The sequence below is a fragment of the Triticum aestivum genome, chromosome 3D (genome assembly GCF_018294505.1).
Source record: "Triticum aestivum cultivar Chinese Spring chromosome 3D, IWGSC CS RefSeq v2.1, whole genome shotgun sequence".
Taxonomy (NCBI): domain Eukaryota; kingdom Viridiplantae; phylum Streptophyta; class Magnoliopsida; order Poales; family Poaceae; genus Triticum; species Triticum aestivum.
Window position 1 is genome coordinate 3,936,794 of NC_057802.1, and position 22,920 is coordinate 3,959,713.

General features: G+C 47.9%; 1 non-coding gene across 1 annotated transcript; it reads right to left on the reverse strand.

Annotated features, from left to right (window-relative positions):
- Nucleotides 1–19,051: 19,051 nt before the first annotated feature.
- LOC123081205 (small nucleolar RNA Z247) lies at nucleotides 19,052–19,186 on the reverse strand. Its single transcript, XR_006438683.1, has one exon. It is a non-coding gene; the product is annotated as a small nucleolar RNA Z247 (small nucleolar RNA).
- Between the last annotated feature and the right edge of the window lie 3,734 nt (nucleotides 19,187–22,920).

Genomic DNA, 22,920 nt, shown 5'->3' on the forward strand with positions numbered 1-22,920 from the left:
AAACTCCAAGATCGGTGCCCGATCAGATTCGGTGGGCACCGACACAAGCGGTTCAGGGCCCACGGCCGGGGACGAATCCAACGGTTCGGCAACACGGGTCTCGTGGGAGGTGAAGTCAGTATTCGGCTCTATCGCCACTGAGTGTGCGGCCTCCGAGGCGGGGTCCATCCACCCGTGCTCGGATGATGCAATCTGCTCCGGTTTGAGGGCCGGAGTAGTCACAGGTGTGATCTCCCGAGCACTGTCCGACGACAGAGCTAAATCATGCTCGTCGTGATTGTCCGGCGCACCTGACATGGGCTCGAATCCGTCAAAGATCAAGTCTCCGGGGATGTCGGCAGTATAGTTCAAGTTTCCAAACCTGACCTGATGGCCAGGGGCGTAGCTCTCGATCTGCTCCAGATGGCCAAGCGAGTTGGCCCGCAGTACAAAGCCGCCGAATACGAAGATCTGTCCGGGAAGGAAAACCTCACCCTGGATCGCATCGTTGCCTATGATCGAAGGAGCCATCAAGCCTTACTGTGATGGCACAGTGGAACTCTCAATGAAAGCACCAATGCCGGTGTCAAAATCGGCGGATCTCGGGTAGGGGATCCCGAACTGTGCGTCTGAGGCGGATGATAACAGGAGGCGGGGGACACGATGTTTACCCAGGTTCGGGCCCTCTCGATGGAGGTAATACCCTACTTCCTGCTTGATTGATCTTGATGATATGTGTATTACAAGAGTTGATCTACCACGAGATCGTAGAGGCTAAACCCTAGAAGCTAGCCTATGGTATGATTGTTGTTGTCCTACGGACTAAACCCACCGATTTATATAGACACCAGAGGGGGCTAGGGTTACAGAGAGTCGGTTACAAGGGAGGAGATCTACATATCCGTATTGCCAAGCTTGCCTTCCACGCCAAGGAGAGTCCCATCCGGACACGGGACGAGGTCTTCAATCTTGTATCTTCAGAGTCCAACAATCCGGCTAAAGTATATAGTCCAGCTGTCCGAGGACCCCCTAATCCAGGACTCCCTCACCCGCGGCGTGCTTCAACACTCATTGGATTGCATACATCGGTATGTATTATTTCCAGTAAGTCATTAGCTCGCTCCATTGTTCCGGAGAATGGCGTTTTAGTCATCTTGCCCATGAGGCATGGTTCGCAAGTATCAAATGATTCATAATCAAGTGATTCCAAAAGTCCATCTGCATGGAGTTTCTTCATGTGCCTTACACCAATATGACCTAAACGGCAGTGCCACAAATATGTTGCACTATCATTATCAACTTTGCATCTTTTGGCATCAATATTATAAATATGTGTATCACGACGATCGAGATTCGATAAACCATTTTGGGTGTATGACCATAGAAGGTTTTATTCATGTAAACAGAACAACAATTATTCACTGACTTAAATGAATAACCGTATTGCAATAAACATGATCCAATCATATTCATGCTCAATGCAAACACCAAATAACATTTATTTAGGTTCAACACTAATCCCGAAGGTAGAGCGAGTGTGCAACGGGGATCGTATCAACCTTGGAATCACTTCCAACACACATCGTCACCTCACCCTTAACTAGTCTCTGTTCATTCTGCAACTCCTGTTTCGAGTTACTAATCTTAGCAACTGAACCGGTATCAAATACCCAGGGGTTACTATGAACACTAGTAAGGTACACATTAATAACATGTAAATCAAATATACCTCTGTTCACTTTGCCATCCTTCTTATCCGCCAAGTATTTGGGGTAGTTCCACTTCTAGTGACCATTCTCTTTGCAGTAGAAGCACTCAGTTTTAGGCTTGGGTTTAGCTTTTGGGTTTCTTCATGGGAGAGGCAACTTGTTTGCCATTCTTCTTGAAGTTTCCTTTCTTTCCCTTTTGCCCTTTTTCTTGAAACTAGTGGTTTTGTTAACCATCAACATTTGATGCTCTTTCTTGATTTCTACCTTCGCCGATTTCAGCATCGCGAAGAGCTCGGGAATCATTTTCGTCATCCCTTGCATATTATAGTTCATCACGAAGTTTCTAGTTGCTTGTTGATAGTCACTAGACAACTATGTCAATCACTATCTTATCTGGAAGATTAACTCCCACTTGATTCAAGCGATTGTACTACCCAGACATTCTGAGCATATGCTCACTGGTTGAGCTATTCTCCTCCATCTTGTAGGCAAAGTACTTGTCAGAGGTCTCATACCTCTTGACACGGGCATGAGTCTGAAATACCAATTTCAGCTCTTGGAACATCTCATATGCTCCGTGGCGTTCAAAACATTTTTGAAGTCCCGGTTCTAAGCCGTAAAGCATGGCGCACTAAACTATTAAGTAGTCATCATATCGAGCTTGCCAAACGTTCATAACGTCTGCATCTGCTCCTGCAATAGGTGTGTCACCTAATGGTGTATCAAGGACATAATCCTTTTGTACAACAATGAGGATAATCCTCAGATCATGGACCCAGTTCGCATCATTGCTACTATCATCTTTCAACTTATTTTTCTCTAGGAACATATCAAAAACAAGGGAGCTATATCGCGAGCTATTGATCTATAACATAGATTTGCAAAAACTATTAATACTAAGTTCATGATAATTTTAAGTTCAATTAATCAAATTACTTAAGAACTCCCACTTAAATAGACATCTCTCAAGTCATCTAAGTGATACATGATCCAAATCAACTAACCAATGTCCGATCATCACGTGAGATGGGGTAGTCATCAATGGTGAACATCTCTATGTTGATCATATCTACTATATGATTCACGTTCGACCTTTCGGTCTCCAGTGCTCCGAGGTCATGTCTGTACATGCTAGGCTCATCAAGTTTAACCCAAGTATTCCGCATGTGCAAAACTGTCTTGCACCCATTGTATATGAACGTAGAGTCTATCACACCCGATCATCACATGGTGTTTCAGCACGACGAACTGTCGCAATGGTGCATACTCAGGGAGAACACTTATACCTTGAAATTTAGTGAAGGGATCATCTTATAATGCTAACGCCGTACTAAGCAAAATAAGATGCATAAAAGATAAGCATCACATGCAATCAAAATATGTGACATGATATGGCCATCATCATCTCGTGCTTTTGATCTCCATCTCCAAAGCATCATCATGATCTCCATCATCACCGGCTTGACACCTTGATCCCATCGTTGTGTCGTGGTCGTCTCGACAACTATTGCTAACTCATAGAGATAAAGTAAAGCATTTACATGGCGTTTCCATTTCATACAATAAAGAGACAACCATAAGGCTCCTGCCAGTTGTCTGATAACTTACAAAACATGATCATCTCATACAATAATGTATATCACATCATGTCTTGACCATATCACAACATACCCTCCAAAAACAAGTTAGACGTCCTCTACTTTGTTGTTGCAAGTTTTACGTGGCTGCTACGGGCTTCTAGCAAGAACCGTTCTTACCTACGCATAAAACCACAACGGTCTTTCGTCAAGTTTGCTGCTTTAACCTTCTTCAAGGACCGGCCGCAGTCAAATTCGATTCGACTAAAGTAGGAGAAGCAGACACCCGCCAGCCACCTTTATGCAAAACTAGTTGCATGTCTGTCGGTGGAACCAGTCTCATGTGCGTAGACTACACATAGGGCGACCCATATCGCACGCCTAAGTCAAAATCATGAAATAAGCGGCATCGTAGCGTACAGTGATACTCAACCGCTCCCATGGTGTTTCATGGAGTAGTCATTGTCTAGGAAGTTGGTAGCTCAGATATAGTAAGTTTCTATTGCCTTGTATAGATACATAAGAGTAATGGAACTCTACAATGTGGAGGAGAGAGATTGCAATAAAAATATTGTTGGGAAACATTGCATGGAAAACAAAAAAAATTCTATGCACATGCAATGATCTATCCATGGAGATGCATAGCAACGAGGGGGAGAGTGTGTCTATGTAACCTCGTAGACCGTAAGCGGAAGTGTTTCACAATGCGATTGATGTAGTCAAAATTTCTTCGCGCTCCACCGATCGAGTACCGAACGTACGACACTTCCGAGTTCTGCACACGTTAAGCTCGGTGACGTCCCTCGTCTTCTTGATCTAGCAAGACATCGAGGTAATAGATGAGTTCCGTCAGCACGATGGCATGGTGACGATGATGGTGAAGTGATCCTCGCAGGGCTTTGCCTTAGCACCACGAGAATATTACCGGCGGTGTAAACTGTGGAGGGGGGCGCCGCACACGGCTAGGCAATTGTCTGGTATGTGCTAGGCGCCCCCTTCCTCATATATATAGGTGGGAGGGAGGGAGCAACAGCCATAGGAAGCGCCCAAGTAGGAGTAATCCTACTTGGAGTCCCTGCCAAGCTGCGCCCCCCCTGCCATATATAACCGAGGGGGAAGGAAAGAGGGGGGAGAGGGAAGGAAGTAGGAATCCTAATCCACACTTTCCTTTCCCTCCCCTCTTTCCTTCACCTCCTCATAGGGCTGGCCTCTATAGGGGCGCACTAGGGCTGGTGTGTTCCCTCACTTGGCCCATAAGGCCCATATCTTTGTCGGGGGTGCCCGAAACTCCTTTCCGATGACCTGATAAGTACCTGACACCCTCCGGAACACTTCCGGTGTCCGAATACCATCGTCCTATATATCAATCTTTACCTCTCGACCACTTCGAGACACCTTGTCATGTTCGTGATCACATCCGGGAGTCTGAACAACATTCGGTCATCAAATCACATAACTCATATAGTACTATATCGTCAACGAATGTTTAGCGTGCGGACCCTACGGGTTCGAGAACTATGTAGACATGACCGAGACACCTCTCTGGTCAATAACCAATAGCGGAACCTAGGTGCCCATATTGGCTCCTACATATTCTACGAAGATCTTTATCGGTCGAACCATTATGACAACATACGTAATTCCCTTGGTCCATCGGTATGTTACTTGCCCGAGATTCGATCGTCGGTATCTTCATACCTAGTTCAATCTCGTTACCAGCAAGTCTCTTTACTCGTTCCGTAATACATCACCTCGTGACTAACTCCTTAGTCGTTTGCTTGCAAGCTTATGATGTGTATTACCGAGAGGGCCCAGAGATACCTCTCCGATACTCGGAGTGACTAATCCTAATCTCGATCTATGCCAACTAAACAAACACCTTCGGAGATACCTGTAGAGCATCTTTATAATCACCCAGTTACATTGTGACGTTTGATAGCACACAAGGCATTCCTCCGGTATCCGGGAGTTGCATAATATCATACTCGAAGGAATAAGTATTTGACATGAAGAAAGCAATAGCAATAACACTGAAGGATCATTATGCTAAGCTAACGGATGGGTCTTGTCCATCACATCATTCTCCTAATGATGTGATCCCTTTATCTAATGACAACTCATGTCCATGGTTAGGAAACCGTAACCATCTTTGATCAACGAGCTAGTCTAATAGAGGCTCACTAGCGACACGGTGTTTGTTTATGTATTCACACATGCACTACTAGGGAAAACCTTATACACATAGGTATAGCAGTGGTGCTGGACAAAATGAAGCAATACTGCTACTTAGTAGTAGCGCGTGGTAGTACAAGGCGCCACTGCTATACTTTTAGCAGTAGCATGTGTTAGCAAAACGCGTTGCTGCTAAGTTTGAACTGGGCGCACATGGCTAGCCCCACTTAGCAGCAGCGCGTATTCTTACCTAGCGCTACTGCTATGTGATAACCCACAAGTATAGGGGATCAATTGTAGCCTCTTTCGATAAGTAAGAGTGTCGAACCCAACGAGGAGCTAAAGGTAGAACAAATATTCCCTCAAGTTCTATCGACCACCGATACAACTCTACGCACGCTTAGCGTTTGCTTTACCTAGAACAAGTATGAAACTAAAAGTACTTTGTAGGTGTTTTTGGATAGGTTTGCAAGATAATAAAGAGCGCGTAAATAAAAACTAGGGGCTGTTTAGATAAAGACACAATAAAGTAAATATAGCGAGTGTGGAAAAGTGGTGGTAGGAGTTGCGAAATTGTCCCTAAGCAATTGACTACTTTACTAGACCGATAGCAAGTTTTATGTGGGAGAGGCCACTGCTAGCATGTAATCCCTGACTTGGAAATCTATGCACTTATGATTGGAACTATTAGCAAGCGTCTGCAACTACTAACGTTCATTAAGGTAAAACCCAACCATAGCATTAAGATATATTGGTCCCCCTTCAATCCCGTACGCATCAATTTCTATGCTAGGTTGAAGCTTCTGTCACTCTTGCCCTCCAATACATAGTCCTATCAACATACAACTAACCCTATGGTGTGATGCACGCGCGCGCTCATGAGCTGGGGACCAAAGGACAGCAACATAACCACAAGCAAATTAAATCAATCATAGCAATTCATCAACCACCGATAGGACAACGAAAATCTACTCAGACATCATAGGATGGCAACACATCATTGGATAATAATATGAAGCATAAAGCACCATGTTCAAGTAGAGGGTACAACGGGTTGTGGGAGAGTGGACCGCAGTAGATAGATGGGGGAAGGTGATGGAGATGTTGGTGAAGATGATGAAGGTGTTGGTGTAAATCGCGGTGATAATGATGGCGGCCACGGCAGCGTTCCAGCGCCACCGGAAGAGAGGGGGAGAGGGCCCCCCTTCTTCTTCTTCTTCTTCCTTGACCTCCTCCCTAGATGGGAGAAGGGTTTCCCCTCTGGTCCTTGGCCTCCATGGCATGGGAGGGGCGAGAGCCCCTCCGAGATTGGATCTGTCTCTCTGTCTCTCTCTGTTTCTGCGCTCTGGGATTCTGCCCTTTCACCGTTTCTTATATATCCGGAGATCCGTAACTCCGATTGGATTGAAATCTTCGCCAAGATTTTTTTTTTCCGAAAATTAGCTTTCTTGCGGCCAAAGAAGAGCAGCAACCGCCTTACAAGGGGCCGACGAGGGTCAGGGGGTCCCCCCTGCCTCGTGGCCACCTCGGCCACCGTCTCGCGTTGATTCTTCTTCCCATATTTTCCAAATATTCCAAAAATATTCCCCGTCCGTTTTTACCCCGTTTGGACTCCGTTTGATATGGGGTTTCTGCGAAACATAAAACATGCAACAAACAGGAACTGGCACTGGGCACTGGATCAATATGTTAGTCCCAAAAATAGTATAAAAAGTTGCCAAAAGTATATGAAAGTTGTATAATATTGGCATGGAACAATCAAAAATTATAGATACGACAGAGACGTATCACTATGCTCCGTAGTAGTAGCGCTTTTCCTGTACCCGCGCTGCTACTAACCCTACCTTATCGTCCCCGCGCGGCCGACCCTCTCACTCTCCCTCTCAAGCACTCTCCCCCGCACCCCCCGTCGTCCGCCGCCGCCGCCATTCCCCGGCCACCGTCATCGCCTGCCGCCGCGGACTCTCCTGCTCCTCCTCCACTGAGGTAGGCCCTCCATCCCTCCTCCTCCGGCCTCCCTCCTACCCTCCCACCGCGCCCTCCTCCCTCCTCCTCTGGCCGCCCCCTCCTCCCTCCTCCCTCCTCCTCCGGCCAAGCCATCCGCCGGCGGCCCTCCTCCCACCGCCCCCTCCCTCTCCTCTCTCTCCTCCCTCCTCCCACCCCCTCCTCCCTCCATCTCTATTTTTTTCTGTTATTTACTGTAATTTTTTTACTATTGTATAATGTAGTTGTTTTACTGTTTTTTAGTAAGTGTTCAATATAATTAGTAAGAAAATTAATAGAACTAGTTGAACTAGTTTATTTTTAGTAAGAACTAGTTTATTTTTATTTATAGTAAGTGCTTAGTTGAACTAGTTGAATTAATAGAACTATTTTATTTTTAGTAAGAAAATTAGGTATATGAGATTTGATGATCTAATTAAAATTTTACTATAGAACTAGTCTATTTTTAGTAATAAAATTAATAGAACTAGTTTATTTTGAAAATGTCACATTTGCTTTTATTTTTTTAGTTAAAGAAATTATTCCCGCATCGATGTCGACGATGCCTATCCCGCATCCTCATCGTCGAGTCGGCGGAGGAGGCCTGCTTGATCAGAGGGGCCATGTCCGAGACTGGGCTCCGCCGGGCTGGTACTGGGAGGTGCTACCTTCCGGGGGGCGCAGCTTGGTGAGGAGCCAGCCCGTCGTTGACCTGAACCTTCTTTGGTGGCGGTCGCGTGGGCCAGTGACGGTGCGGAGGCTTGAGGACCCCGCGGAGGTGGTACGTCACCGTGTTAGCGAGGAGGACGAGCACGTCCGTCGCTACATGGTTGCGTTGGAGGGCAGGTTCGACAATACCTGGCAGGTTCTTCAGGGATCTCACTGGAGCTATGTTCCTATGATGATTCCTTCTCTTTGGGTGTCCACGGACCGCGCCGATACCCATCGTTCGATAGGGTTTTAGTTGTATTAGTAATTTATATGTATGATACTATTCGAGATGTATTAGTGATAATATTCGACGATGTACACACACAAGAGATGATTTAGTATTGCTTATTGAATGCGTGCTAATTTGAATACTAATTTATTTTATGATTTAGTTTTGCTTATTGAATGCTCAAATTGGAGAACTACTCCTATTTTGAATGCTCAAATTGAAGAGCACTATGCAAGGCGTATGCATTTGATTAGTTGATAGCTTATAGGGTTTTTGTTTTTGCATAAATCAAGGAGCCCCTCTATCATCCCCGCCGTCGTCCCCGTCACCGACCCCCTCTGACCTCGAGGTCAGACCAGCCAAATCTCCATGTCAATATGAGTCCTATAAGATATTTTGAAATGTTATGTTCATATTTTCAACCATTGAAATGCAATGACCATCAAGTTTGAATGCTCATACGATGTAGATATAAACATGTATATCTTGTGTTGCTCAAATAGGATATGTGCTTGCCCAAGTGACTGGCCATGTTTGCAGGTAACACCTCCGAGTGGCCTATGTTTTGCCGGAGTGTTGATTAATTTTCGTTCTGGCAAATTTCAGGCGCTCGATATGTCCTTTTTTAGCAAAGTCATGCCGTATTTTTTCATGAATTTTAGCATGACTTGTGCTAGAATATGTAGGATATATCGAGTGGCCTGGATTTTCTAGAAAGATAATTAAACGATATTTTGGGTTGACTTTAAGTCTGTCGTTGCTCCATACATGACAGTCAACAAATGAGTGAGGGAGAAAGTCTGCACCATATATGAGAGAAGAAGAATCCCGACTGTTGTCGTGGGGGTCATTTTTCCTTCTACTCATTGTGCTATACCTTTGTTATGCACTAGGGGAAGGAGGAATAACGACCATCACCGATGGTCGAAAAATTAGTGAGGGAGTGTGTCCACCATATATGAGAGAGGACAAAGAATCCCGACTGTTGTCGTGGTGGTCGTTTCTCCTTCTTCTCCTTGTGCTAGACCTTTGTTATGCACTAGGGGAAGGAGGAGTAACGACCATCACCGACGGTCGCAAATGTCAGAGAGGAATCAGTGAGGGAGAGTCTCCACCATATATGAGAGAACGAAAAATCCCTACTATTGTCGTGGGGGTCGCTTCTCCTTCGTTCCCTGTGCTAGACATTTTGGTGTAATGCACTCGGGGACGAAAGGAGGAGCGACCATCACCCACGATCGAATGTATACACCACGTGAGCTGAGAGTTTTCAAGAAAAGACTCGACAGACCAATAGTCAACCCGTTATGAATAACAATGATCTAATTTAGTTTTTGTAGTACATATATTTAATTGTACAAGTTTAATCTTTGAATTATGAACATAGAAAATGTCGTCGTCGGACGACGAAAGTCTCCTGGCGGAGTGCGACTGGTGCGGCGACGACCGGGGTCTGTGCGACAGGCCTCACCTGGTAGAAGGTCGGCGCTTCAGCATTAAGCTATAGGAGACCTTCGATGTTGAAACGGTACGCAACAATGACAAGTGTTTTTTCGTAATTAAGCACGACTTCTGCTTCTTCAACGTGCAATTTTCGTCATTTACAATTCGACTAGCTTATCCCATGCCATGCAAGACGCTATGTCTTGGAGAGGATGGATTTTGAAAATCATGAAAGTATGGAAATTCAGCTAAGGACCCATCATGATATGGATTTTGATGTAAATCAATACAATTTTGAGAGCATAACTCATTTTGGTTGCCTGAATCGGGAAGCACTTTGCAAGTACGTATAGCAGCAGCGTGTGTAGACCAACGCTACTGCTAACCTAGTAGGAGTAGGAGGAAAGGAAGGAGGAAAAGGAGAAGGAAGGAGAGGGAGGAAAAAGAGGAAAGGGGGGCCAGCCCCCTAGTCCAATTCGGTTTGGGCTAGGGGGCCTGCGCGCCATGCCTCCTCTCTTCCACCACTTGGCCCAGAGGCCCATTACTTCTTCCTCGTATTCCCGTAACTCCCCGGTACCCCAAAAATACCCGAATCACTCGGAACCTTTTTGAAGTCCGAATACAGTCGTCCAATATATCGATCTTTACGTCTCGACTATTTCGAGACTCCTCGTCATGTCCCCGATCTCATCCAGGACTCCAAACTACCTTCGGTACATCAAATCACATAAACTCATAATACCGATCGTCACCGAACTTTAAGCGTGCGGACCCTACGGGTTCGAGAACTATGTAAACATGACCGAGACATGTCTCCGGTCAATAACCAATAGCGTAACCTGGATGATCATATTGGCTCCTACATATTCTTCGAAGATCTTTATCGGTCAAACCGCATAACAACATACGTTGTTCCCTTTGTCATCGGTATGTTACTTGCCCAAGATTCGATCGTCGGTATCTCAATACCTAGTTCAATCTCGTTACCGGCAAGTCTCTTTACTCGTTCCGTAATGCATCATCCCGCAACTAACTCATTAGTCACATTGCTTGCAAGGCTTATAGTGATGTGCATTACCGAGAGGGCCCAGAGATACCTCTCCGACAATCGGAGTGACAAATCCTAATCTCGATCTATGTCAACTCAACAAGTACCACTGCAGATACCTGTAGAGCACCTTGATAATCACCCGGTTACGTTGTGAGGTTTGGTAGCACACAAAGTGTTCCTCCGGTATTCGGGAGTTGCATAATCTCATAGTCATAGGAACATGTATAAGTCATGAAGAAAGCAATAGCAACATACTAAACGATCAAGTGCTAAGCTAACGGAATGGGTCAAGTCAATCTCATCATTCTCTAATGATGTGATCCCGTTAATCAAATGACAACTCATGTCTATGGCTAGGAAACTTAACCATCTTTGATTCAACGAGCTAGTCAAGTAGAGGCATACTAGTGACACTTTGTTTGTTTATGTATTCACACATGTATCAAGTTTCCGGTTAATACAATTCTAGCATGAATAATAAATATTTATCATGAAAATAAGGAAATAAATAATAACTTTATTATTGCCTCTAGGAAATATTTCCTTCACTCACACCCAGCCTAGTTCGGCAACTAACACCACGAAGCCACGCATGCATGGGCCAACCGCCACACTCGGCTGCTAACCCACTAACCCATGCACTAACAAATTCCTAAACTCTCTCCATGGTCCATACGGCTCGGCCACCACCTCTGACCACTCCAACTACATGAAACTACTTACCCAACCATTCTATCAGCTAGGACCCAACAAACCGAACGACCTGTCGGTTCACCCGACTCAACTTGATGCAGTCCATCATGCTCCAGTCTTCGTCACGTCTTGCCGCTTCTCGCGACCTTGTCATATCGCACAGCACCATCGGCATCTCGCCGTGCTCGCCGCCTCTCGTGGCAGCCTGGCATCTCACCTCCTTGGCGCGCTTAGCTGAAGCTTCATCGGACTAACAACACACTAGACTAGACTACATGCAAAACTCAAGCATGTGATACAAATAATCAAGATTAGTTCTACCATTCAACCCCCTAATCTTGATATCATAACCTCCGATGCGGATCACCCGCCTCCACTTGCCGCATGTAGCGACTTCTCCTTGCCGAGGACGACACCGTCGCAGCGTCGGACACCACCATGCACCATCTTGTCGTGGTCGACGCCATCGCAGCGTCCATCACCACATCGTCCTGCCGCACCTGGCGACCACATCTTGACGTGGACGACGCCTTCGCGATGCTGAACAGCGACCCATCCCATGGATAGCATCACACTGCCATGTACACCACCAAACAGCTTCACGCCAATCCTCATGACGGCCTCGCGCCGCCGTACAACTTCTCAGCAGCATCGCGCCGCGTCTTCTAGTAGCGGCATCGCACCATCATCATGGCAGCATCGCACTGCCATCTCCTCTTTGCGGCATCGCACCGCAACCGCCCACCGGCGGCATCGCGCCGCCGACGGCCACCCACCTCGTGCCGACGTCCTTCACCTCACATGAAGGCCGCCGCGTCGTCGTCGCCGCCACTGTCTCCATCACGGATCAACAAGGCTCTGATACCAATTGTTGGCGCCGCCTCCTCGCAGCGCCGCCCTTCTTCTACCTTGTGCTGCCTCGCACAGCTCTCTCTCCTTTCTATATTCTCTCAAGATCACATGGACACACACACACACACATAAACCTAGGAGCAGCACACAAGCTTTGCCTACAGGCTCTTCTCCTTGGTGAATGGATTGGCTACATTTTGTTTTTCCTAGCCCTCTCGGCCTCGCTTTCTTCCATTCACTTGTTCACCTTAAATAGCCAAGTACAAGGGACTCACACCCAGCCTAGTCCGGCAACTAACACCACGAACCCACGCATGCACGGGCAAGCCGCCACACTCGGCTGCTAACCCACTAACCCATGCATTAACAAATTCCTAAACTCTCTCCATGATCCATATGGCTCGGCCACCACCTCTGACCACTCCAACTACATGAAACTACTTACCCAACCATTCTATCAGCTAGGACCCAACAAATCAAACGACCTGCCGGTTCACCCGACTCAACTTGATGCAGTCCATCATGCTCCAGTCTTCGTCACGTCTTGCCACTTCTCGCAACCTTGCCGTATCGCACAGCACCATCGGCATCTCGCCGTGCTCGCCGCCTCTCGCGGCAGCCTGGCATCTCACCTCCTTGGCGCGCTTAGCTGAAGCTTCATCGGACTAACAACACACTAGACTAGACTACATGCAAAACTCAAGCATGTGATACAAATAATCAAGATTAGTTCTAACAAGCTGAACGTGCAGAAGTTGCGGGCGGACTTCTAGTACATCGCCTTCAAGGAAGGCGAGCTTCTCGACGACTTCACTATGCAGATCTTTGGCCTCGCGACATAGCTCCACTCGCTCGCGAACTCGATGGAGTTTCTGTGTGTCATCCCAACTCGCTTTGCACAGGTAGCAGTCTCCATCGAGACCTTACTTGACTTGCGCGAGCTCTCTATCGAGTAGCTCACAGGATGGCCGCGGGTGGTCGAGAACCGCCTCAGGTCGGCAGGGAGAACTCCGGTGACGGACGGCTTCTGCTCTCGGAGTGGGAGAGGGAGACAAGGAAGCGATAAGGTCAAGGTGGCAGCGCCTCGAATAGCAAAGGCGGCACCAACAAAGGCAGTGTTGTAAAACTAGATGGAAGCGTTGAACCCTTTGCTCGGGCCGCGGTTGTATATATATGTTGTGTGCTGTGGCTTACAAGAATCAGATCGAGGAGATCAATCGTGATCGTTACAGGAGGTTTGAGGAGATAGAACAGAAGAAGAGATAGAAAGAGATACAAGTTAAACACCTTTCCTATCCCTATACAATATCTTCTAACACTCCCCCTCAATCTAAACTTTAAGAAACTTTTGCAAGGTTAAGATTGTACTTGAACTCATCCAATCTCCTCATGGTGAGAGGTTTTGTGAAGCCATCAACAAGTTGATCTCCAGTAGGTACAAACCGAATATCAAGGAGCTTTCGAGCTACCCTTTCTCTGACAAAGTGGAAATCAACGTCAATATGTTTAGTGCGTGCATGAAAAACAGGATTGGCTGAAAGATAGGTTGCGCCAATATTATCACACCATAATCTAGCAGCTTGTGCAGCCTTGATTCCAAGTTCATAGAGCAAAGTCTTTATCCACATTACTTCAGGTGTAGCATTTGCCAAAGCTTTATATTCAGCTTCTGTACTTGATCGTGAGACAGTAGCATGTTTTCTTGCACTCCAGGATATAAGATTAGTTCCCAGAAACATAGCAAAACCACCTGTAGATCTTCTATCATCAGCACACCCAGCCCAGTCTGCATCAGAGTAAGCAGTAACAAGCAGAGATGGAGACTTGGTAATTTGAAGTCCAAGTCCTTCAGGAAACTTAAGATACCTTAAAATCCTCTTGACTGTAGTCCAGTGAGTTGTTCTAGGTGCATGTAAATACTGACATGCCTTATTCACAGAGTAAGAAATATCAGGACGTGTAAGAGTCAAATATTGCAAAGCACCCACAACACTTCTGTAATTAGTTGCATCCTCTGGTCCAAGGGCTTCTCCACTCTCAAGTGTAAGTTTTTCAGAAGTTGAAATTGGTGTACTTACAGGCTTACAATGTTGCAGTCCTACTCTTCTGAGTATGTCAGTAGTATACTTTTCCTGAGTAAGAAGAATACCATCCTTAACCTGCTTGACCTCTATGCCAAGGAAATAGTGAAGATCTCCCAAATCTTTGAGAGCAAACTCCAACTTAAGATCTTTAAGCAAACAAGTGGTAGCATCTGAACTTGAACTTGCAACAATTATATCATCAACATAAACAAGCACAAAGATAGTGATATTGTCCTTATGATAAAAGAACAATGAAGTATCTGCTTTAGATGGTGTAAACCCAAGTTGTTGTAATTGCATGCTCAACCTTGAGTACCAAGCTCTTGGGGCCTGTTTCAAACCATACAAAGCTTTATCCAACTTACAGACATAATGTGGCGTGCTTTGATTCTCATATCCAGGTGGATGCCGCATGAACACTTCTTCCTCAAGAACACCATGAAGAAACGCGTTCTGAACATCTAGTTGTCGTAGAGTCCAACCTCTGGAAATAGCAATAGACAATACAAGCCGAATGGTAGCTGCCTTAACAACAGGACTAAATGTATCTTCATAATCAATACCAAATCTCTGTTTAAACCCTTTGGCAACTAACCTAGCCTTGTATCTGTCTATGCTTCCATCAGATTTTCTTTTTATCTTATAGACCCATTTGAAATCTATGACATTGCTGCCCTTCCTTGAAGGTACTAAGTGCCAAGTTCTATTTTTCATGAGCGCATCATATTCATTATCCATAGCCTCTTTCCATTCTTTATGATCTAGAGCATCATGCAAATTAACTGTTTCTCCGACACTACTAAGAAAAGCATGTTTGACTCGATCATATCGTACCGTACCATCATTGTACTCTTTATTTTTGATGACACCTGACTGTGATCGGGTGTGTCGATGAGGAGCCTGAGAAAGAGCTGCTGATGTAGGCACATAAGATCCAGAAGCATTCGGAGACGCAGAATTATCCACAGAAGATCCCGGCACCAGATCCAAGGACGATTCTGCACCCGCTTCTGATCCTGTCAGCGCAGGCGCAGGCGACCTCCTGTCGCCAGCCGAATCAACCGGTGATAGAGTCCCGCCCGCGCCTAGGCCGGTGGGCTCCACCCGGTGGGGGCTGTCGGCCACGCGCGCGCGTGCACCCGCGCCTGGGCTGGTGGCCTCAGCCTCGCGCATCGGGACAGGCGGGGTCCACCAGGTCGGCCACTGGTGCGCGAGGAGATGCATGCAGGGGAGAGCAATCCTCCTGGGATTGCGCGTCGTCAGGGGCAGCAGCTCTGACGCGGGGATCAGCATGGGATCCGGTGCCGCTGCCAGCCGAATCAGTGTTGGATCCTGTGCCTATTTCGTCCGGACCTGCACACATAAAATGACGGCTAGAATCTGCAGAAATACAATTTTCTGTGGAATTTTTCACATGATCAGCTTTAGTTAATTCACCCCCGAGATCAGGAAGAAGGGCTATTTCACCACAAAGAAGGGCGCCTGCATTTGGATGAAGCTTGGCAAATGGAAAGAGATTTTCATCAAAAACGACATCTCTGGAAATATAAATACGTCCAGTAGCAATTTCTGGACATTTGTAGCCTTTGTGGAGATTGCTATAGCCAAGAAAAACGCATTGAGTAGAACGAAACTCAAACTTATAATGATTGTATGGACGAAGATTGGGATAGCATGCACACCCAAAAGTTTTGAGGGAGTTATAATCTGGTTTTTGATATTTTTTTATATATAAAAGGAGGATGACCCCCGGCCTCTGCGTCTGGGCGATGCATACGGCCACTTTATTAATTATTCTCACAAGACCTTACAAAATCATACAACAGTAAGACTAAAGCCGCCGTCTAAGCAACAAACTGTCGCTACACCTATACAGTTGATGAAGGGGCGCAGATAGCCTGGGCCTAATACCAAACAGACATCGCAGCCAAGACTAACATCTAAGACCTGAGACCCCAACCTAGCCACTTGCCCGGTCTGGGGCACACACTGGTCCGGCGTGCTCTCAGAGGCCTCCGCCGCCAACTGCCACCACTCCATCTTCAGAACTGTACTGATGCATCAACCTTGCTTGGTCTAGCTATCATCGACGCCACCATGGCGCCCAACGGCACCTCCTCCCTCCGCGCAAACAGCTGAGCACGTCGCGATCGCCACTGATACACCTCAGCGCCATGCTGCCAAGTACCACCAGCCGACATAGCTTGAAGTCCTTGGAAGATCTATCGTGCGTAGCACCTGCCGACCAGGCATGACAAAGCGTAGCACCTGTCAGTCAGGCATGACTTGACATCTCCACCGAAGCTCTGTGCAAGACGAAGCCGCTCCACCTCCTGCCTCTGACTTCCAGCGTTGCTCCCCAAACGATGCTCCCAAGAGAGAAACGATACCGTAGTGCCGCCATCGTCTGATCTGGAACACCAGATCCTAGGGTTTCCCCCGGAGCAGCACGAGTGGGTCGACAGTAGTTACACGACGATGCCTTCATCAAGGTAACAGCATAGAATGCCGCCATCGCCTGTCGTCGGCTCGGTTTTCACCGGCAACCATGTCTCCCCAACTCGCAGCCGGGACTAGATGATGGATCTCGAGATCCGATCACCCAGCTTCTGGCCGGTCACCGCCGACGAAGAAGATGACCACCACCACTGGCTACACCGGCCAGAACAGATCTGCCATGCGTGCCGCCAAGCAGTCCACCAGGCCCTCGATGCCGCCACCGATCTAAAGCCAGATAACATGCCGCCGAAGACCACATCGCACCGCCGCCCGCTCCAGGCCAGCCGCCGCAGCAGCCGCCCATGGCCCGAGGCAGGGCCGACCGCCGCCGCCGTCGAAGCCAACGCCGTCGCTTCTAGATCGGCAGTACCTCCACGCATGTTGGGGCCCCGCCACCCCTGAGACGCGGGAGGGAGGAAGAGCCCCCGCCACCGCCGTCGGCCTCCGGGCGCAAGCTGGCGGCGTCCTCCGGCGGTGGCGGGAGGGGAGGAAGATGGGCTAGGCCCCGGCGGCGGCTAGGGTTGGGGGCGACCCGAGTCGCCCGGGCGGGGGGCGACGCGGACGTGCGGCTTGTCAAAAGATCACTCCTTTGGGTGTATCCTCCATAATCTCAATCTGGTTTTTGATGATAAAGGCGTTCCAACGGAGTAGAATTTCCAATAACTTTACTAGGCAAACGATTAATAAGGTATGTGGCAGTGATGAAAGCTTCATCCCAATATTTAAGAGGCATGGAGTCATGAGCAAGTAATGAGAGGCCAACTTCAACAATGTTGCGATGTTTACGCTCGGCAGAGCCATTCTGTTGATGAGCTAGGGACAAGACACATGGTGTGCAATGCCTATACTACGAAAGAAGGAGTTGAGCTTCTCATACTCCCCTCCCCAGTCACTTTGGACTGTCAAGATTTTTCTGTCAAAGTGTCTTTTAACAAGTTTTTGAAACTCTTGGAATATAGAGAAGACTTCAGATTTATACTTAAGTAAATAAATCCAAGTAAACTTGTTGTAATCATCGATAAAACTGACATAATATTTTTTTCTGCCAAAAGAATCTCTGGCATGTCCCCATACATCACTGAAAATGAGCTCTAAAGGAGCATGAGAAACACTACTAGACTTAGGATAGGGAAGTTGGTGACTCTTGGCACATTGACAAGCTTCACAAACCGAATCACTAATAGGACTATGTGACAAAGAAAGTTTGCCTTTATTGACTACTTGCTTAACTATGACCGAAGAAGGATGTCCTAAACGTTGATGCCACCTTTCCAAAGAGGGCTTGATGACGGAGTAGACCTGACGATGCTTGCGACTAAGTGCTCCGGATGTGATGGGGTAGAGGCCGCCAATGCATCTACCGTGGTGTAGAAGTTCCCTCACTGCCCGATCCTTTATAAAAAAGTAACGAGGGTGGGTTTCAAAGAAGACATTATTATCAGTGGCTAAACAAGACATAGAGGCAAGGTTTTTGTCGGCTTGAGGAAGATGAAGAACATCTTTTAATACTAGATCACGTTTAAGCATAGGGGAATTAATAAAAGATTGACCAATGTGTCTAATATCCATACCTCCAACGCTTGCGGTGTGAATCTGATCATTGCCGTGATATTTTTCACGGAGAGCAAGCTGCTCTAGCTCACTTGTGACATGATCCGTGGCGCCGGAATCAACATACCACACTCCTTCTCCTCCTTGATCACGCATGGCTGCAGCAACATGGCAAGAATCTGGAACGAAGTCTTCATCATAGCGGTGCCAGCAGTCCATAACCTCATGGCCGGCCTTCTTGCAAAGTTGACAGCAAGGATGACCGCGAGAGGAGGAGGAGGGGCGGCGGCTAGTGTTGTTGTTGAAGCCACCACCCCTGTTCTGTTGGCGGAGTTGTTGTAGCTGCCGCCTCCTGTGTTGCCGTAGTTGTTGGTGTAGTCGCTGTCGCCCTGTGAGTTGCCGCGCCCGCGCCCACTGCCGCGTTGCGCGTGGTGACCGCGCCCACGGCCACGTCCACGCGAGACGGCATTGGCGGAGGATTGGCGAAAAGCGGCGCCATGAAGAAGACTGAGGCGGGCGTCGAAGCTCAGGAGCTGACTATACAGTTCCTGGATGGTGATCGGCTCCACCCGAGCGGCAAGGGCCGAGACGACTGGATTATAATCCATGTCCAGTCCGGCCAAGATCTTGGACACGATCTCCGGATCGGAGAGCACGGCGGCAGTGCATGCAACTTCATCAGTGAGGCTCTTAATCTTGCCAAGATATTCTGCCACAGTCATGTTACCTTTTTGCAGGTTCGTAAGCTCGATGCGAGTGTTGATGGCTTGTGCTTGGCTCTGGGCGGCGAACATGTCGTGGATGGCGCGCCAGACTTCCGCCGGTGTCTGGAGCGTGGCCACCTGTGCAAGGATGTCGCAGGAGAGGGAGCCCATCAAGTAACCTTGGAGTTGTTGCTGCTGTGCGTACCAGAGAGATCTGGCAAAGTTCACCACCTGTTCTTCTTTGCCGTCCTTGGTAATGGTGAGGGTGGGCGGCGGCGCGGGACTCTTCGCGTCAAGATGGTGCTCCATCTGCGCGCCCTTGATGTGGGGTAGGACGACGGCCTTCCAGAGGAGGAAGTTGCCTCTCGTCAGCTTCTCTTGCGGCAGCGATCCGAGGAAGGAGTTGGTGGAGGTGGAGGTGGAGGTGGATGATGACGCAAAGGTGGAGGAGGAGGCGGTGGTGAGGGCACCCATAGTGCTCGGCGTCATGGCGGCGGAGGTGGTGGACATAGTTGCGGTCGCCTGGGTAGCTAGATGCGATCTCTATCCGATCTATCGAGGAAGAGGCTCTGTTACCATGTAAAACTAGATGGAAGCGTTGAACCCTTTGCTCGGGCCGCGGTTGTATATATATGCTGTGTTCCGTGGCTTACAAGAATCAGATCGAGGAGATCGATCGTGATCGTTACAGGAGGTTTGAGGACATAGAACAGAAGAAGAGATAGAAAGAGATACAAGTTAAACACCTTTCCTATCCCTATACAATATCTTCTAACAAGTGTCGGCACCGTGGGAGACAAGTTAAACACCTTTCCTACCCAGAATAGTGGCGGCAACCGTGGGAGCAAGCCAGGCTAACCATAGCAGCAGGGTGGACCTGCGCATGGTTCCGAGAGGATGATGACAAGAATAAGTGCCACTACTATGGAAATCCGGGTCACGGTACCCGTGATTTCCGCAAGAGGATAGCCAATGAGGCAGCCATGACATTGGCAAACCTTTTCCAAGCGAACATAGACGGGGTCCAACAATGATGATGGCAGACATCAAGACATTGCAGGAGGGCTCAACACCTCCTATGACCACGGCGTCGATAACTGTCGAGTTCGTACATGAGGCACGATGCCCGTCTGCAGGATCCATCCCTCCGGGGATAGGCCACACCCAAACAACGATGTTCTCGCGGCCTGATGACTGGAAGGCGGTGAAGGCACTGGCGTGGGGATGCCACGTCCCAGCAACCACGACCGCGCCGGCACTGGCTATTTCCCCGGCAATGTCGTACCCTGTCAAGGCCATACGAGAGGACACGACGCATCAGGTGGACCATGCTCCGACCATGATGCTAGCGGCCATCTAGTCCGTGCAAAATCGTACGGCGACTCGGGCTATCCACACCCCGACGACAAGGTTCTCAGGGTCGGTTGCATTGACGGGAGATGGCTCCCTGGCAACAACATGTGTGTGCGGCTTCGTCTTCCTCCTGGTCTTCCTCTCGCTTGGCGATTGTAGCCAGGATATCAATTCTCCATATGTCTCTCGCTCCTCATCTCACTCGCTCCCTCAGACAACGAATTTTACATATGCGGGAATGGCCACTCTGGTGACCGGCAAAGCTCCCTTTGGGCTATCATAGAATCATTGGTCAGCCTCCACACCATACGATCTATACTGAAACCTAGCTGGATGTGCGTATGGTAAAAGAATGCACTACTTATATTTAGTTTTAGATGAAAAATTTGCAGAAACAGAAGATCTTGTCTCGTGCGCTTGTGTAAGAATAGTAAACACAAGAATATGACCTTATTGTCATTGGATTCTTCAAACATAATTTAGTTCTACATAAAGACATTTTTTGATTAGATGGGTAAGATCGTACATGCTATATTTAGATGACTCATATAAAATGATAGCAGGCCCGGGAGTCGGGCGATCAAGTGTAGTTGGGCTGAATAACGGAGATATGTAGGTCCGAACTAGGATGTAGACATGTGTACACGAGGTTGAGTTTCACCAACTTGTGATTATCCTCCTGTAGCTAGCGCTGGAATGTGGCGATGCAGCGCTTCACCCACTCGAGCTCGTTGATGTACATCACCTTCACCATGGTGGTGTCGTGGGCCCGGTGAACTCCTTGCTGAACTTCTCATCCATGTTCACCCCTGTGGTGGCCATTGGAGAAGTCTCACTCCTCTTCTTCTTCTCAGGCAGCATTGGATGTAGGGGGGTCTTAGTTTGTAGTGGAGGAGACAAAGACGATGGATCACAATCGTTGTGTAGTAGGCGGTGGCAGCGTTTATGTTTCTCCACCTGTGGGGAACTACACTCGGGGGTGTGGTTGGTGGTGGCGGTGGTTATGTTTTTCCACTGCGTGGGAAGTGCAATAAGTGAGAAGGAGTACAAATAATGAAAAATTGATCGACGGTTCTCTGATCTAACATATGAGCAAACTTTAATTTCCTGGGGTTCAGACTGATTAACTCGTTTTCATTCTTGTGAATTGCTACTTGCTAGCAGCCATGAGCAAACTTTGATGAGGTTTTCCCATTCCAGAAATCAAATTCATATGATTGTGGAATAGATTGGGTTTATTATCAGTTTGAACATTGACATGGAATCTCATGGTGGATTAAACTTCTAGTCTTTTTGTGTAGTTCCAACGAAATCGACCAACATCGCACATTGCTAGTAGGTTTTTGCCCTTGATGTTGCATGCACTTTGAACATGTTGTAGGATCCGCAGTGGCATGAACAGCAGATGGATATGCAAGAACCAACGGAAGATAGACGGGAACAGACCAATAGAACGAGCCCCCCTTATCTGACAAAAAGACGTCGGCTCTGCAGCGTGTCCAAATGTGCATGTCTGAAGAGGCAGCCAAGTGTTGGGCTGCATAGCCGGCTGGGGTCCAAGAAATACCACGAGCCATCCGGCACAAGCAAGGAAAGTCAGGCAGGCTCCACGCACGATGTTTGCCTCTACCCAGTGAACCAAACAACACAACACGTCGAGGGCAACAGGGGCACATGGCAGCCGGGTAACATGGAACATGCGAGCACACACAAACTAGGCCAACCACCCAAGCCCCTCACAAGCGCACACGGCAAGGCCGAGCATGCAAGATCTAGCAAACAAGTTGCATGTACCCACCTCACACGAAGAAAGAGCCCTAAGGAAAAGAACGACACACACACGATGAATCCGCCTCATCTGGCGATTGCGGACCAATGCATGAGCCGGTGTACACAGTTGCAACAAAAAACACCACACGAAGGTGGCGCCATGTGCGTCACGAACCGTGCGTCATGGAAAATCGGTAGGTATAGCGCGCGTGAAACACCACATGACAATGGTTTTGCATATGCTTCTTAGTGTAGTTGTATTTGTGCTTATTCATAGTTATGTATGGAAACAGAACCCCTTGCGGGTCATTAATAAAAAAACATTGCTCATAAGTAATGTGACTTCTTGGCTGCAATTGGTCTAATAACGTATGGGGGGTGACCGGCATCATGGGCGTAATCGGCGCACGTATGCCGCACAGGCCACATTCCATCTAGGGCGCACCCGTCGCACGCAGACCTGATGTCTCTATCCTGTGAAGCGAACACCGAGCCCTAACAATGCTCGGGGTGGCGCGCACGAGGTGAGGGTACTGGGCGGCAGCCGAGTTGGCCACGGG